The 15,991-nt window shown below is 38.8% G+C and overlaps 1 long non-coding RNA gene across 4 annotated transcripts in view; it reads right to left on the bottom strand.

Annotated features, from left to right (window-relative positions):
• Positions 1-15,991, bottom strand: part of LOC144380556 (uncharacterized) — a 945,783-nt gene that overhangs the window by 236,477 nt on the left and 693,315 nt on the right. For 3 of the 4 annotated variants that reach the window (XR_013444728.1, XR_013444726.1, XR_013444727.1), the window contains one exon: positions 9,786-9,868. The exons of the other annotated variant lie outside the window; for it this stretch is intronic. This is a non-coding gene — a long non-coding RNA (uncharacterized LOC144380556). The remainder of the gene's footprint in view (positions 1-9,785; positions 9,869-15,991) is intronic. 4 annotated transcript variants of the gene reach the window in all.

The raw sequence follows: 15,991 nt of genomic DNA, 5'->3' as shown, positions 1-15,991 counted from the left end.
GATAGCCTATCTCTCCTGGAACAGTATAAGTTCACTTATGAATATATTAGAGTCTTATATTTTTATATTATTCACCATCCTATGCAAAAAAAATGGTATGTTTCTAGAGGTAGGATTAATTAGGCAGAGGGTGAATAGTTACAACTTAACCACTAAGGGAACAATGTGAGTTTGAAAAAATATACAAGTGATGTGGATATTACTGCTGTGTCTATTTGAGTTTAGTGCCACAGGGAAAATAAGGCTGATCTGTGTCACATTAGCCATTGGCAAATGGAGTCATGGCATTGGGAGTCATTTTGAGGGAACACATATTTCTAATGTTTTCTGAGCAGGATGTAAGTGAGAGCCTATATCAACTAGATTAAACAGCCATATCTGCATATGTAATATATATTTTATAGCCCACAGACAAGATTAATATCACCTTTAAAGTTCCCAAACTGTATTTTCTTGGTTCTTTCCCAATGCTACTCAGATTCATCCTGAATGTCTCTGGGAATCTTCAGAGAGTCTCTCAGTCTTTGAACTGAGAACTAAACCTTTAGAGGTGTCTTATTTCCCTTCCTTCCCATTCTGAATTGCTGCGGTGGGTTTCATCCTTGTTGCTCCAAGTGGCAGGTAACTACAGATGAACGTGACAAATATTGTATTGTGCACTCCTACCTATCTCCTTGGTTCACCCTGGCCAGTGGTCACCTGACACCAGTCCCTTATACAAGGGGATTCCTGGCTCTCTCATCCCAAGAGTGTGCTTGATAAGAAATGTTGAGGAGTTAATGCTCAAGAATAAATGTTAACCAATGAAGGATGGACTTGATTGCTAAATACCCAGCTTCTTCAGGCCTCAGTGGGACAATTCTGAGACATGTTATATGCAATTTCTTTGAGGGTCTCCGGGGGGGATGGAACCATAGCTACCCACAATGATAACCCCTTATGGATGTACCTCTTATCAGTTTCCCTCCTTTCCTTGTCTCACTCTACCTACTCTCTCATTCATACTCTTAGGGACCACCTACCAAATAAACAACTTGCACCCAAATCCTGACTGCAGCATCTGGTTTTGGGAGAACCTAACCAAAGCAATGATCATCAAAATCTCAGCTGCCTGTGAGAGCAGCTTGCTCTGGGACTTCAGCATGCATCCATGAGGGCAGAACTGGGCTGGTGGCCCAACTGTTCTGTGTCCAAGAGCAATCCTCTGATTCTGGTCACTGACCAATTGCCTTCAACTATGTTTCCCCACCTCTGCTTTCTGAGGCTTCCGAGTCCCCCTGTATACATGTTTTGGGGGGCTCCTAGGAGTTGTTCTGCCAGTAATGGCCCTCGTGGGACATTCCCATTTGCAATCAGATTTTAGCATGGTCCCCTTAGGTTCATGCAGCAGTTCCTGCCATACATGATTCTATAATCTACTTTCCCTTCAGAAGTGAATATAGTTGACTCATGCCATCCACATAACATGTTTTCAGAAAGAATTATCTGGTTTTCCACTTGGCTTGGTTTTCTACTCCACAGTGTAGGGTAATAATTATGAATGCAAGATCTGGAGTCAAACTTTCTGGGCTTAAATCTCAATTTTACTGCTTGCTGGCTGTATGAGTGTGGGCAAAGGACTTAAACCTCTACGCGCCCTTTGCTTCCTCCACTGTAATATGGGGATGATAATATCATCAACCTCAAGGTATTGTGAAGATAAAATGTATTAAGATATGTAAAGCATTTAGGGTAGTGCCTGATATGTAGTAAGCTCTCCATAAATGTTAATGATTATCTTAGTTTGAGTTCCCCCAAAGTAGATCCTGAGATAAGGATTTCAAATATAAATAATTTATTTTGGAGGTGATTGAGAGAAATCTTGGTGGGAAAGCAAGATGGGCAAGGGAAAGAGGACAAGTCAGTTACCATTGTGGGCAACTGAAACAATCATACTGGGGAACTCTGGGACACAATATAGAATATGCCTCAGAGTTTTCCCAACTAAGGTGCCCAATTGTCCTGGTTTGCATGGGGCTGAGGGGTTTCCTGGGATGTGGGACTTTCAGTGTTGAAACCAAGACAGTCCTGGGAAAACTGGGATGAGTTGGTCACCCTACAAAGAAGGAAGATTTATGCACCAGTTCCCTATACTTCATTCATTGAAGAGTGATTCCAGGGGTGTTAGCTTTCTGGCACTTCCAGGTTACCATCCATGTGGGCTGAACAAGCACCTGTGACCAGAGTTACAGGTGTTTGCCCTAAGTAATCTTTGACCTCTATAGGTGAGTGTGAGAAGATATGGGTAGACACCAACAGCTCTTACTGTTACCCAACTCCTTTTATAACACTCCTCTCCCCTCCTGGCATATTTGGGAGAGGGTAGTGGAAGCTTAGGATAGGAATACTGTCTCTTAAACTTGCTCTCTTTTTCTCTTGGTTTAGAAGCATGGAAGCACTTGCATTTTTAAATAATCAATGATAAAATTCCCTTGGGCCTCAGTGTCCTCTCCTGTAAACCAAGAGTAGGATTAGATGGTCTCTTAAAGACCCTTTCTGTCTCTGTATACATTTCTTACTTAAGCATTAATCAAAACTATTTGATACTTCTGTAAAGATACTTTCAGGTTCACAATGTTCAAAAATATAGAGTATATTCATTGTTTAATCAAAATGTGTGTCCATTGCTGAGAAATTCAAAGAATTCTGTCACCCTTGAGAAGTAAATCACAGTCATCAGAAGCTTCTGCAATTAAGTTTATTACAGAGAGTACAATATAATTTACATCTGCAAACTCTGAACTAACTAAAGCAGTGGGATGTCAATTTTCATAAAGTACTCAGTGAAGGAACATTTGTTGAAACAGCAGTAATATAAATGAGGGCCTGTTAAGGTCTGCATGTCAGACCAAAGGAGTTGTAGAGCTGCTATTGACAGTGTGAACTAGACAACTGAGGATGGAAAGCTGGTCAACCAAGTAAATATCTGTATTTCAAGAAATGACTCAGGAATATCCTTTCTGAAATGGGCCAAGAAGATTTCTGGGTAATAGACCATTTATTCTCATTCTACCTTTATTCTCCCCAGCCCCCAGCCCACTGCAGTAGATTCAGGTATGCTAACAGGTTTTTTGATTGTACTCTGTGGTAGTATAAAGTTAAAAACAAGTATGTCTGGACATTATTTTTATTGTAGCAACTAAGAACTCAAATATGCTCATTCCTAGAACAATTATTGGTGAAGAGGTATGGGAATGCCACAATTGTCTGAGATCAATCACAATTCGTTCCCTGGGGTTACACTATCAAATGGTTAAAAACAAGACTCTACAAGCATAGAATGAACACATGTCAAAGGTAACTCCTTAATTACAGAGCCATCAAAATAGTATAGCTGATTCAAAGTTGGTTAGGAGAAAGTGATAGATGGGGTCAAGGAATGAAAGAATGCTAAAATGCAATTGCTAAACTACTTATAACATTTATTAATATCCTACAGGACTATAGAACTGCAATCTTAGTGGTTATCTTTTTTACCAGACAGAAATTCCTTGCAGCTTATATATGTTCTAGAAATTAATATCTGCCTTTACAGAGTCAAGAGTAAATTTTAAGTCAAATAAATGTACATTTCCTTAGAGAATTAGATACTCTTTGGTTGAGAATATTAGACATTGAAAGACAGGCAGTCATTATTTTGCCTTATTCCAAGTTTGGGATACTATTTTTTAATAGCACATAACTAAAGTAACCCAACTGAAGTTTTCTTAGCAAAGATGAAGGAGGAAATGTTTGTTGGGTAGGCAGTCAATAGTGTCTGTCACAAATCTTTTATTTCAAATTACTAACTATCATCAGGTGGTTTAAATATTTTTTTCTAGAATATTACCTTAAACAAAGACAACAATATCAAGCCCTATCAAACTGTTAACATTGTATCTTCTATTTTGAGTATTATAAAAATGTTCTAATTTAAGTGGTATTTCAGTGCCACTAGGAGTAATTTTTACTGACATTTCAGTCTAAGTTCTAATTTTGAATGGATACACAGATTTCTTTACTCAACTTCCTTAAAGTAAAGCACTGTCACTGATGAATTGATTATGACAACAGGAGGCATTTTCTTGATTTTCACCAGAGGGTGTTTTCCATTTGTGATTTGTTTTCTTTGAAGATAATCCTTGAAATATTATCTCGAAGAAGAGATTGCTTCTTTCTTTCCACAAGCTTATCTATAGGTAACTAAATCCCAATGCCACTGAAGTTTCCTAGTGTCCTGGTCTGTGTAGGCTTGTTTGTTTTTCTTTGGTTATTATTATTTTTTTCCTATTGAGTCAGTAAAACCAAATTTAGAGCTCTATTTCAAGACTACCTGGGAATTCCACAGGGAACATTTTGATCTGAAGGAAAAGCAAAGCTTGCCTCTGATTTCAAATGGCTCAGGAAAAACTGGGATTCTAGTTATAAGAAGCCAATGCAGCCATACGTTCCATCTGGGATAAGATTCACTGTTAAGGAATTTGTCTTATGGTAAAGCTTGGAAATAGCAGCTGTTTATAATTAAACAAGTGACTCTCTAGTAAAGTGAGTCATACCACATGGGTTTTAAGGAAGCACGTGAGAAACAAGTCTTGTGCTTAGCATTCCCTTTATTGTACCTCTTGGGTTTGTCATTCTATTTTTGTGGCTTAACAAAGAAGATTCTAACAAATGAAAATTCAAATTTTGTTTCAAAAGCCAAAAACCAGTTAACATTTTTAGAATGGGAACACAGACAGTGACTCTATCCTAAAATGATATTTCTATATTCACAAGCTAGGTAGGTTTTCTTTTTTCAGTGATAGGAAGAGCTAGAAAAGTTTCTGCATTTAATTAAATTCTTCCTGAGGATGTTTATTGTGTCATTTATGGTTGAGCCTTCCTGATTAGACCAGGTGACTAGTGCATTGAGAAGAAATGTAAAGAATAAAATAGTAAAGGATTTAGGATTATCTCTTTGGTTATTATTACTAAAGAGGGAGTTGACCTGAAGAAATAGTTTCTCAACTGGCCAATATGAAGAGAAATGAATCCTTAATTTCTCAAGGTCTGATTTCATTTTATTAATTATAAATATGAAAAAGCATATTATTAACATAAAACTCTCTACTTCAACTGTTCTATTTTGGTTTTCTAACATTTTACCTTATGACATACACTTTTTAAAGGAAAGTATTAATTTGATGTGATAGGTAGGGGAAAAGGATCAATTTTAATACATTCTTTTATAAACAGCATTGTACAATGACAATGTCTCTTCTACTTTCTTATTTCATCATTTAGAAAATACTGGTTTTATTTTTTTCTAGGTCTTTTTATAGTCCCATGTGTACATGTAGATACTTGGTTTTAGGATGCATGTCAAAGAAGATGCAGTTTATAGGCTGCTTTCTCCATCTAATACTATATCATAAGTGTCACAATTATTTTAAGTAGTAGTCTCACTATCTGGTAACTTGCATTAATAGTTTAAGTGACTGTCTGTTAGACATTTATGATTTTAACTATTTTTTAGTGTTGTAAGAAAAACTCTTATACATAAAGTTTTTTTTTTTTTCTATTTAACTTTATTTGTTATTTGGCAGATATATTAGTCAGGATAGGCTGGGTTATGTTTCAGTGACAAATTGACCCCCAAATATCAGTGGCTTAGTACAATAATGACTTATTTCTCATTCATGCTACATTTTCATCATGAATCAATGGGGTCAGGGCACATAGTCCTCAGGGACCTAGTCTAACAGAGATTTCACAATATTGTAGCTGCCATCTAGAACATGTGTCAAGCTCAATTATCCATGGCAAAGGAAGAGATACTGCGAAAGTATGCCCAGATTTTTCACTGCTTCTACCTGAAAGTGACACATGTCCCTCTATTCACAACAGATTCTAAATAGCAGGGGTGTTGGAGAGGGAAGAAAGATTATTTTCTTAGAATGAATTCCTGATCTGTTGAAATTCCTTGGTCAAACAAAGGAGACATATGTATACTTTTGGAAGCTTCTTTGCAGAGTGCTTCACAAAGAAAAACGTGTTTTCTTTGTGGGGGGTTGGTGGTATAAAGTGATGGCAAAGAGCACGTGCTGGGGGTCTGAGGCATATCTGTGTTTGTGTCCTGACACTTAGTGTCTATATGTCCTTGGGCAAATTGCTTAGTTTTTCTAACCCTCAGTTTCCTAATTTGCAATAAGGGTGTGATTTTATCTATTGCACTTGATTAGGATTAAATGAAAGACTATGTAAAATGTTGGCACAGTGTGTCAAGCCTATGGTAAGTGTTCAAAAACTGGTAAATATTACTGTTTACCACTTTTCATTATGTTTTTCATTATGAATACATCTTTTATAATTTTACGTGTATCAAATATGAAACATTCTAAGTTTGGATTATTTAGTGGGTTCAACAGTTGATGGGTTTAGATGTGGTAATTATCAATGGTTTCAAAGCAATGAGGTGAGGCATCATACCTTTTCCCTAGTCATAGTGGATCTGACAAGGAGACTCTGGTTTCTGATCACCACACTCAGAATCATTTCTATTACCTTTTCTTTAATCCTAACTGATGGTGAGGGCATAAAAAGAAGAGGGTGTACCATGTTATCAAGATTCTAGCTCTTATTTATAAGGCTAAGCCATTATGTATGTATGTATGCAGGTTTTGAAAATCCCATTCTTGAGATCTGGAGGTGAAATTGGGTGTCATGATGTAGATGGGAAGAGATGGAAAATGTTTTATACACTCTGGTATTAAAAACATGAAGTCATTGGTTTTATATTTTTCACAAAGACAACAATTTCTTTCTTTTTTTTTCATTTTAAGTTTTTATTGAAAGTCATATATAAGATGACTTTATTCCTGCATCTTCTCAATTGTTTCTTCCTTATATTTGCCCTCTTCCTTTCCTGCTTGGCGAGAATTGACTTTACCTTCAAGGATTTTTTGCAGTCTCTGTCCAGATTTAGTCTAGTGATAACCACCTTGCTAGGGTGAATGTCCACATGGACAGTTGTATCATTCGCCTTCTTTCACTGTACTTTTCAATGTAGATTACACATTTTTTCCTATAAACCTGGACTACTTTGCCAATTTGCTGACCTTTGTAGTGTCCTTGCACAACCCATACTTCATCATCCTTTCAGATGGGTATTGATCGAACACTTTACTTCTGTCTCAGCTCTTTGGAAAGAGGGGAAGACAATCTTCCTGCGAATGTGGGAAGGTGCATTGAAATAGCTTTTGTGGTTCTTGCTCTGGTCAGAAGTCACAAAGGGATTGAATTTCAGTTTGGCTGCTGGCATTTTAGTGATGGCTGCCAACAATTTCTTATTTAAATGTTTCTTTGTAATTTTATCAAATAGGTTTTATTTATATGATATGCCATCTGATACTGAACAAATGTTAGTGTTCTTTTTATTTGGTGGTACTAATAAACATGTTTAAAAATATTTTTAGGGTTGGGCGCCTGGGTGGCTCAGTTGGTTAAGCGACTGCCTTCGGCTCAGGTCATGGTCCCAGAGTCCTGGGATCGAGTCCCGCATCGGGCTCCCGGCTCAGCGGGGAGCCTGCTTCTCCCTCTGACCCTGTCCCCTCTCATGCTGTTTCTCTCTCTCTGTCAAATAAATAAATAAACAAAATCTTTAAAAAAAATATTTTTAGGGTTTTTTATGTAGTCTCATTGTGCCAGGTACTATGGTATATAAAACTTATGATTCTTATCTAAAAGAAATATATTGTAGCACTCTGGAGATAAATATCTATGGACATAGAGAACTCTTATTAACAGTGTGATAGGATAAGGGCCAAAGTAAAGAAGAAATATATGGCCCTGAGAACATAAGAATTGGCCAATTTTACCTGGATGTTTTGGGGGAATCTTCAGGGAGGAGAGACTTTTGAATTGGGCCTTGAAACCTGAGGAAAGCTTCAACTGGTGAAGCAGGAAAAAGTACATTACAGAAAAAGAGAACAAAAGGAGCAAAGACACAGAGGGGAAAAGATCTGTTGTTTGTATCCTTTTCTATAGGCATTCAGAAGTCAAGAGAGGATTTTGAGCAGGAGACTGACATAATTTGATCAGTGTTCTAGCCATGTGGAGGCTGGATTAGATGGGAGAAAATGTAAGAGAACCCAGTTCAGAGGCTTTTTTAATGATTGAGGAAAGAAGAGTGAGAGAAGGACAGGTTTTTTTTAATTAAATTTTAAAATTTTAATTCCAGTATAGTTTTTTTTAAAGATTTTATTTATTTATTTGACAGAGAGAGAGCACAAGCGGGGGGAGCGGCAGGCAGAGGGAGAGGGAGAAACGGACTCCCCACTGAGCAGGGAGCCCAATACGGGGCTCGATCCCAGGACTCTGGGATCATGACCTGAGCTGAAGGCAGACGCCTAACGACTGAGCCACCCAGGCACCCCTCCAGCATAGTTAACATACAGTGTTATGTTAGTTTCAGGTGTACAGGATAGTGATTCACACTTCCATACATCACCCTGTGCTCATCATGACAAGTGTACTCTTTAATCCCCATCACCTGTTTCACCTATCCCCCCACCCCTCCCCTCTGGTAACTATCAGTTTGTTCTCTATACTTAAGAGTGTTTCTTGGTTTGTCTGTCTCTCTTTTTCTCCCCTTTGTTCATCTGTTTTGTTTCTTAAATGCCACATATGAGTGAAATCATATGATATTTGTCTTTCTCTGACTTATTTCACTTTGCATTATATTCTCTAGCTGAGAGGACAGGTTTACCAGCACTGGTGAAAGTACTGGCCTTGGCAAGGTAAAAGACATGGCTCTATGATTTGGTAAAACAAGCAAAAGATGGATGAAGATAAAGAGAGATGAATCCATAAGACAGAGCTCTACTTTATTTTATAAGAAGCAAGTATTAATTTTTCAATTTAAAATAATAATTACAACATAAAATAATTTTAGACAATGAGGTTCCCACAGAGGTATACAGAACTTGTGGTTCTGATCTAAAAGGAACATATTCTTTTGGAGTTTAGAAAGTCTGGATTTATAGTAGAACCTATCGGTACAATGACACATTTTTCCTCTAGCTGTGCTTGGCAGCCTAGAAGTTGGGATGGAGAAACAATTGGAGAAATTTATCTGAAGTTGAGATTCCATAAAGTAGATGCAGCAGAAAGTCAGATGCATTGATTAATCTAGATAGCTGATAAGGGCAAAACTGAGGTTTTTGCACATAACATCCAAGTTGGGTAACCTGCAGTTCCTTTAAGCTAACACACAATAGGGAATTCCTGCACCACATGGCTTACTTTTTAACTGTTCTATCTTGTCCTCTCTCCTTTGGCTACCACCCTGACTCTTCATCTTTTTTTCATTCTCACTACTTTTTTAGAATATACTGATGTAAGTAACAGAAAATTCTCACACAATTGGGTAAAGAAAAAGGAAATGTATTCTCCTGTAAGAGGAAATGTATTAGCTCACATAACTGGAAGTCCCAAGGTAGGGAGGCTGCACAGTTGGTTGATTTAGCACCTTTGTCATCACTAATTCAAGTTCTAAACATCTCTTTTTCCTGAATCTTCAATGTTGACATTATCACCAGGCTGAGAAAAATGAGAGGAAAAGAGACTATGTCTTCCTGTGGTACTTTCTGAAGAGTGAGAAACCTTTTCAGTGGTGCCCAAGCAGACCTCCTCTCAAGGATCATTGACCAAAATTGGGTCACATGCCTGTTTTTGAACCAATCTCTGTCAAGGGGACTAGGATTATCCTGAGATCACACAGGTCTTACCTTGGAGTTGGTCTGTAGTGCTCACTTCCCCTGAAGAACATGGCTGCATGGGGCAGGGTGGGTCCCTGAGTCAAACTGAAGTTCTACAATGAAAGAAGGGGAGAAATGGATCTTGCGTAGAACAGCAATATATATATTACTCTTTCATCTTCAAATCTAAAGCTTTGCATATTTGCCCTGAGAAAAAACAGTAGTGCCTCTCATCTGGAAGCTGGCCTGATACCATCACTGGGCCTTGGTGTTATTCTAAGCTGGCTGGGCACTCACAGTGGGGTTATGGTGTTTTCTTGTTGAATATAAAATATTTCCCCAAACACTAACATAAGATGAGGCTGCTCTATGGTCACAGTTAATCAAAACAAAAACAAGATCACTCTATAATCAGGTTTGAACATAGATAAAACGTGAACATTGCCCAAGCCACAAAGATGGACAAACATGTTCCTCTTCTAGCTAATCTGAATGACTATTGCTTCTTTACCAAATATAGCCTTAGTTTCATTCTAGTCTTCCCTCTTTCTGCATAAGATTTATTAAGACATTAAGTTTATTTTTGCATGTGGTTTAAGAAAATGGTCCAGTTTCATTCTTCTGCATGTGGCTGTCCAATTTTCCCAATAATATTTGTTGAAGAGACTGTCTTTTTTCCATTGGATATTCTTTCCTGCTTTGTTGAAGATTAGATGACCATAGAGTTGAGGGTCCATTTCTGGGCTCTCTATTCTGTTCCACTGATCTATGTGTCTGTTTTTGTGCCAGTCTTTTTTTTTAAATTTTTTTTTTTAAGATTTTATTTATTTGCGAGAGAGAGAATGAGAGACAGAGAGCATGAGAGGGAGGAGGGTCAGAGGGAGAAGCAGACTCCCTGCTGAGCAGGGAGCCTGATGTGGGACTCGATCCCGGGACTCCAGGATCATGACCTGAGCCGAAGGCAGTCGCTTAACCAACTGAGCCACCCAGGCGCCCTTTTTTAAATTTTTTTTTTTTAAGATTTTATTTATGTTTTTGTGCCAGTCTTGATGATTATAACTTTGTAATATAGCTTGAAGTCTGGAATTGTGATGCTACCAGCTTTGGTTTTCTTTTTCAACAATCCTCTGGCTATTCAGGGTCTTTTCTGGTTCCATACAAATTTTAGGATTATTTGTTCCAGCTCTGTGAAAAATGTGGATGATATTTTGATAGGGATTGCTTTGAATGTGTAGATAGCTCTGGGTAGCATAGACATTTTAACAATATTTATTCTTCCAATCCATGAGCATGGAATATTTTTCCATTTCTTTGCATCTTCCTCAATTTTTTTCATAAGTGTTTTGTAGTTTTTAGAGTACAGATTCTTTACCTCGTTGGTTAGGTTTATTTCTAGGTATCTTATGGTTTTTGATGCAATTGTGAATGGGATTGACTCCTTAATTTCTCTTTCTTCTGTCTTATTGTTAGTGTAGAGAAATGCAACTGATTTCTGTGCATTGATTTTGTATCCTGCCACTTTGCTGAATTCCTGTATGAGTTCTAGCAATTTTGCGGGGGGAGTCTTTTGGGTTTTCCACATAGAGTATCACATCATCTGTGAAGAGTGAGAGTTTGACTTCTTCCTTGCCGATTCAGATGCCTTTTATTTCTTTTTGTTGTCTGATTGCTGAGGCTAGGACTTCTAGCACTATGTTGAATAACAGCGTTGAGAGCAGGCATCCCTGTTGTGTTCCCGACCTTAGGGGAAAAGCTCTTAGTTTTTCCCCATTGAGAATGATATTCGCTGTGGGTTTTTCATAGATGGCTTTTATGATATTGAAGTATGTTCCTTCTATCCCTACACTGTGGAGAGTTTTAATCAAGAAAGGATGCTGTACTTTGTCACATGCTTTTTCTGCATCAATTGAGAGGATCATATGGTTCTTGTCTTTCTTTTATTAATGTAGTGTATTACATTGATTTGCAGATGTTGAACCACCCTTGCCCAGGAATAAATCCCACTTGGTCATGGTGAATCATCCTTTTAATGTACTGGTGGGAATCTAAGCTGGTATAGCCACTCTGGAAAACAGTATGGAGTTTCCTCAAAAAGTTAAAAATAGAACTACCCTATGACCCAGCAATTGCACTACTAGGTATTTACCCAAAAGATACAAATGTAGTGATCTGAAGGGGCACGTGCACCCCAATGTGTATAGCAGCAATGTCCACAACAGCTAAACTATGGAAAGAGCCCAGATGTCCATCATTTAGTACTACACTGAGCTTGTTCAACTTTAAGTGTGTTCCTGGTGGTCTTTGTCTGGAATGAAGCTTTAACTTCATTCTGATCTAGGCTCCTTTTGGCCACAATTCTCATGTGGACTTCAGCTGTGCTACCCTAGGCTGCTTTGAGGAAACACTGCTCTGAATTATGGACTCTTAAGTTTATCCTATTGCTCCACTTGCCATGGCCCCAAGAACTGACTGATCATATAGAAAGACAAAGGAGGTCAGGATACATTTGACAGAATGGAGGAAGCATGAGTAGGATCAAGGGCAAAGGATCCTTGAATCAATCCACATGATCACTTATAATAGTGTCTAGCACATAGTAAATGCTCTATAAAACTTATACTTCACTATTGTATTTGTTACTATTATTACCACTATAATGATAATGGCAAATGTTGATGTAGTTTTCATTAAAAAGTGAAAGAAGTTGAAGGTAGTTGGTTATGGCCACAGATGGAGATTTTAGATATAGTAGGCATCCCAGGTCCAGATGATTAGATATGGAGTTTTCTATGCTTGTGGATGGCTAAACTGTAGTTGAAGAATAATCAAGGAACTAGGTGAGTGTCTAAGTTAGGTTCCATCAGAAGCAAACCCTGAAAATAATTTTAGTGTAATAGTTTATGTGAGAGATAATCTCAAGAAACACTGATAAGAAAATGAGACAGAGAAGGAAACCTTTAAATAAAGGGTGTATTAATAAACAGGTTATTGCTGTGTGTAAGTGGGGCCCAGTCCTGCTGGAGACCTCTAGGAGACTGCAATGAGTATGCCTCAGAGATATCTTACCTGAGGGGAAGGAAAGCTGGAGTATTTATCCATCAAACCCCATTTTTCCTCAGTTGAGGATTGCTCTCAGAGAGGCATTAACTCTTTGGCACTTCTACATTTTGGCATGTTCCTGCAGCCAGAAGAATCTCTTAGACAGAATCACATAGTTGGTAGTTGTAGTGAGGGTTGGTAGAATATGAGTAGACAGTGTCTACTACAGCATCTCAGTAGCTGGATGAATCATTACTAGTTTTTGAGGTAGTCCAAGATTATAGTATAGAAAAGTTGCTGCTTATCTTATTACTGAGAAAACACTGATTTTAATTATATCCCTAAAGGTAAAGCTTTTTCTTCATTCTTTAACTCATTTACATATTTATTAAATGTTTCAGAGACTGTGCTAGACACTATGGATAGAATGATGAATAAGACATGGTCCTGGACCTCATGAAGCTTATAGTCTAGCAGAGGTACTAGCAAGGAAATAGTTTTTTACATTACTGGGTGAAAGTTGGCACAAAATAGTAAGTTCAGGGTGTTACAGGAAAGATAGAAGCAAGATGGTCAAGAAAGGCTTTCTGGGGGCGCCTGGGTGGCTCAGTCATTAAGCGTCTGCCTTCGACTCAGGTCATGATCCCAGGGTCCTGGGATTGAGCCCCGCATTGGACTCCCTGCTCCGCGGGAGGCCTGCTTCTCCCTCTCCCACTCCCCCTGCTTGTGTTCCCTCTCTCACTGTCTCTCTCTCTGTCAAATAAAATAAATAAAATCTTTAAAAAAAAAAAAAGAAAGGCTTTCTGGAGGAAGAAAAAACTAAAGACATGAGAAATGACAGTTACACAGGTGAAGAGTGGGAGGGAAGGAGATAGTATTTCAGCAGAGAGAACAAAGTATGCAGAATCTGAGAGAGGAAGAGAGACAGGAGAGAGAGAGAGAGAGAGAGGGAGGGAGGGAGCTGCCAGGGACCTTGACACATAGTTGAAACATGGCTAGAATATAAAAAGTGTGTACTGGGGGGGATAGGATATGGGTAAGAGGTAAGCTCTAGGACATATAAAATTAGGAAGGACTTTTAAACCAGATGAAGAATTTAGACTATTCTGAGAGTGATGATAAGTCATAGGTGAGTTTAACTGGGGGGAGCACCATGGCTACATCTGCATTCTAGAAAAGTCACTATGGATGATATTGGAGGAGAACAAGACTAGAGGTAGGGAGGCTGGTGTGGAGTCTGTTGAAAGGATACAGAGTAAAGAGTGGAGTAGATGGATGGGGTAGATGGAATAAAGAAATAACAATAATATTGGCAAGAGAGTAGCTGAATTGATGGCTAGTAAAGGAGCAAAGAACTGATAGGGTCAAAATAAAAGAGTTGTGGATAATGAAAAACAAGCATAGTGAGGGTAACTGAAGATGAGAATAGAAAGGATAAGACATTCTGACCAGAGTTTGAATTTAGGATGAGAAAGAGAGGGAGCGATTGACAGACAGTGATATAGGAGGGAGGGAGGGAAGGAGAGAGAGGGGGACAGAGGAAGAGAGAGAGCGAGAGCGAGACAGAGAGTGAGTAGTTCCTGGTGGTTACAATGTGTCTAAGGTGTGGCCATGGCCGTTAATTGATATGATTAGTGGGGAGAAGTTTCTTGGAGAGGAAAACATGCAGGAATCTTGGAATATTGGATATTTGGTGGGTGAACCCCTGAACTCTGAAGTGACAGGACAGAGGCAGGACTTGGGGTAGAGAAAAAACTGACCAGGAGATAATGTCTAAAATAAGTGGGGGATGGGATGGAAGAGTTGAGAAAGTTGGTATATAAGGGCAATGAGGGGAGTAAGAGGGTGTTATAAACAAATGACAGCAACAGTGGATTGGGACAGGTTGCCAATAATTTCTACCATTTTTGTAAGAAGGTGGAGGAATAGTGATATGGGAAAAGCAGGAAGAGTGGGGAGACTCCTCATTGTATATGGGGTGAAAGACAACTACCAGCCTCTAATAGATGAAGAGGGCTCAAGGAGTAGATGTGTCCTCTAGGGCAGAGTCTGAGAAGAGAAGAAGGTGGAGGAGTAAGGAGAATTCGTTTACAATGGAAGGAAGTGTTCTAGAAGACACAGGGTGGAGATTTTGAAAGGAAGGGGAGCAGTGGGTGGTCAAACCAGGGAAAGAAATGCCTAGAGCATTAAGGGGTGAAAATGCTGAGTTCAGATGACCAGATGGGCTTCTATTTTGGGTGATGCCCTTGGATAACAGGAATGTGAGGAAAATTCAGCTGTACTTTGGGTCCAGGGTGGGACAAGGACATTGAATTTGTCCCCAGGAGCCAGCCAGGTCTGTAAAGATTCTCTTTTGGAAGAAGGCCTGCTCCAGGCAAGCAGCCTGCAGCCTTGTGCACTGCACATTAACTAATTCATTACTTCATTCAACATCATTCAACATTTAGAGAATGTTGGCTATGTGTAAAACTGGGTTAGGAAGCCATTTTATCAGCAACAAATGGGTGACCTACTTTAAGGAAAGCAAAAGCTAACATATGAAAATGAAATTCAACATTGATTGCATTATCACAGAATTCTTTTTTTTTAAAGATTTTATTCATTTGAGACACAGATATACACAGAGAGAGAGAGAGCATGAGCAGGGGGAGAGGCAGAGGGAGAGGGAGAAGCAGGTTCCCCGCTGAGCCAGGAGCCCGATGTGGGGCTCGATCCCAGGACCCTGGAATCATGACCTGAGCTGAAGGCAGAGGCTTAACCATCTGAGCCACCCAGGCGCCCCTCACAGAATTCTTTATTTGGGGAATTGATTCATGGCAGGGTTCCTTCCCCAAACCATGCTTTGGATGACTTTTTGAACCTACCTATTGTGGAGTGATGCCTTTACATGAACTAGGCTCCAATATTGTGCCCTTTACCCAACAAAACATTAAACAATTGGCAAGGGAGCATTGCACGGCAGTTGAGAGCACAGATTGGAGCCAGGCAGGGTTTGACTCTGGCTTCACCACTCATCAGATGTTGGCTTGGGCAGGTTACTTTCCCTGTTTATGCCTCAGTTTCCTCATCTATAAAATGGCGAAAATAAGATTACCTACATCACAGAATTGTTATGAGGATTAAATTCGTTTCAAATTATTTGAAAAATGTTATAATTATCTGTAAATAGTTAAAATTATATGCAAAATGCTTAGAGC

Source organism: Halichoerus grypus, chromosome X, assembly GCF_964656455.1.
Source record: "Halichoerus grypus chromosome X, mHalGry1.hap1.1, whole genome shotgun sequence".
NCBI lineage: Eukaryota > Metazoa > Chordata > Mammalia > Carnivora > Phocidae > Halichoerus > Halichoerus grypus.
Note: the sequence above shows the minus strand (reverse complement) of the source record. Positions and strands in the feature narration are given on the sequence as shown.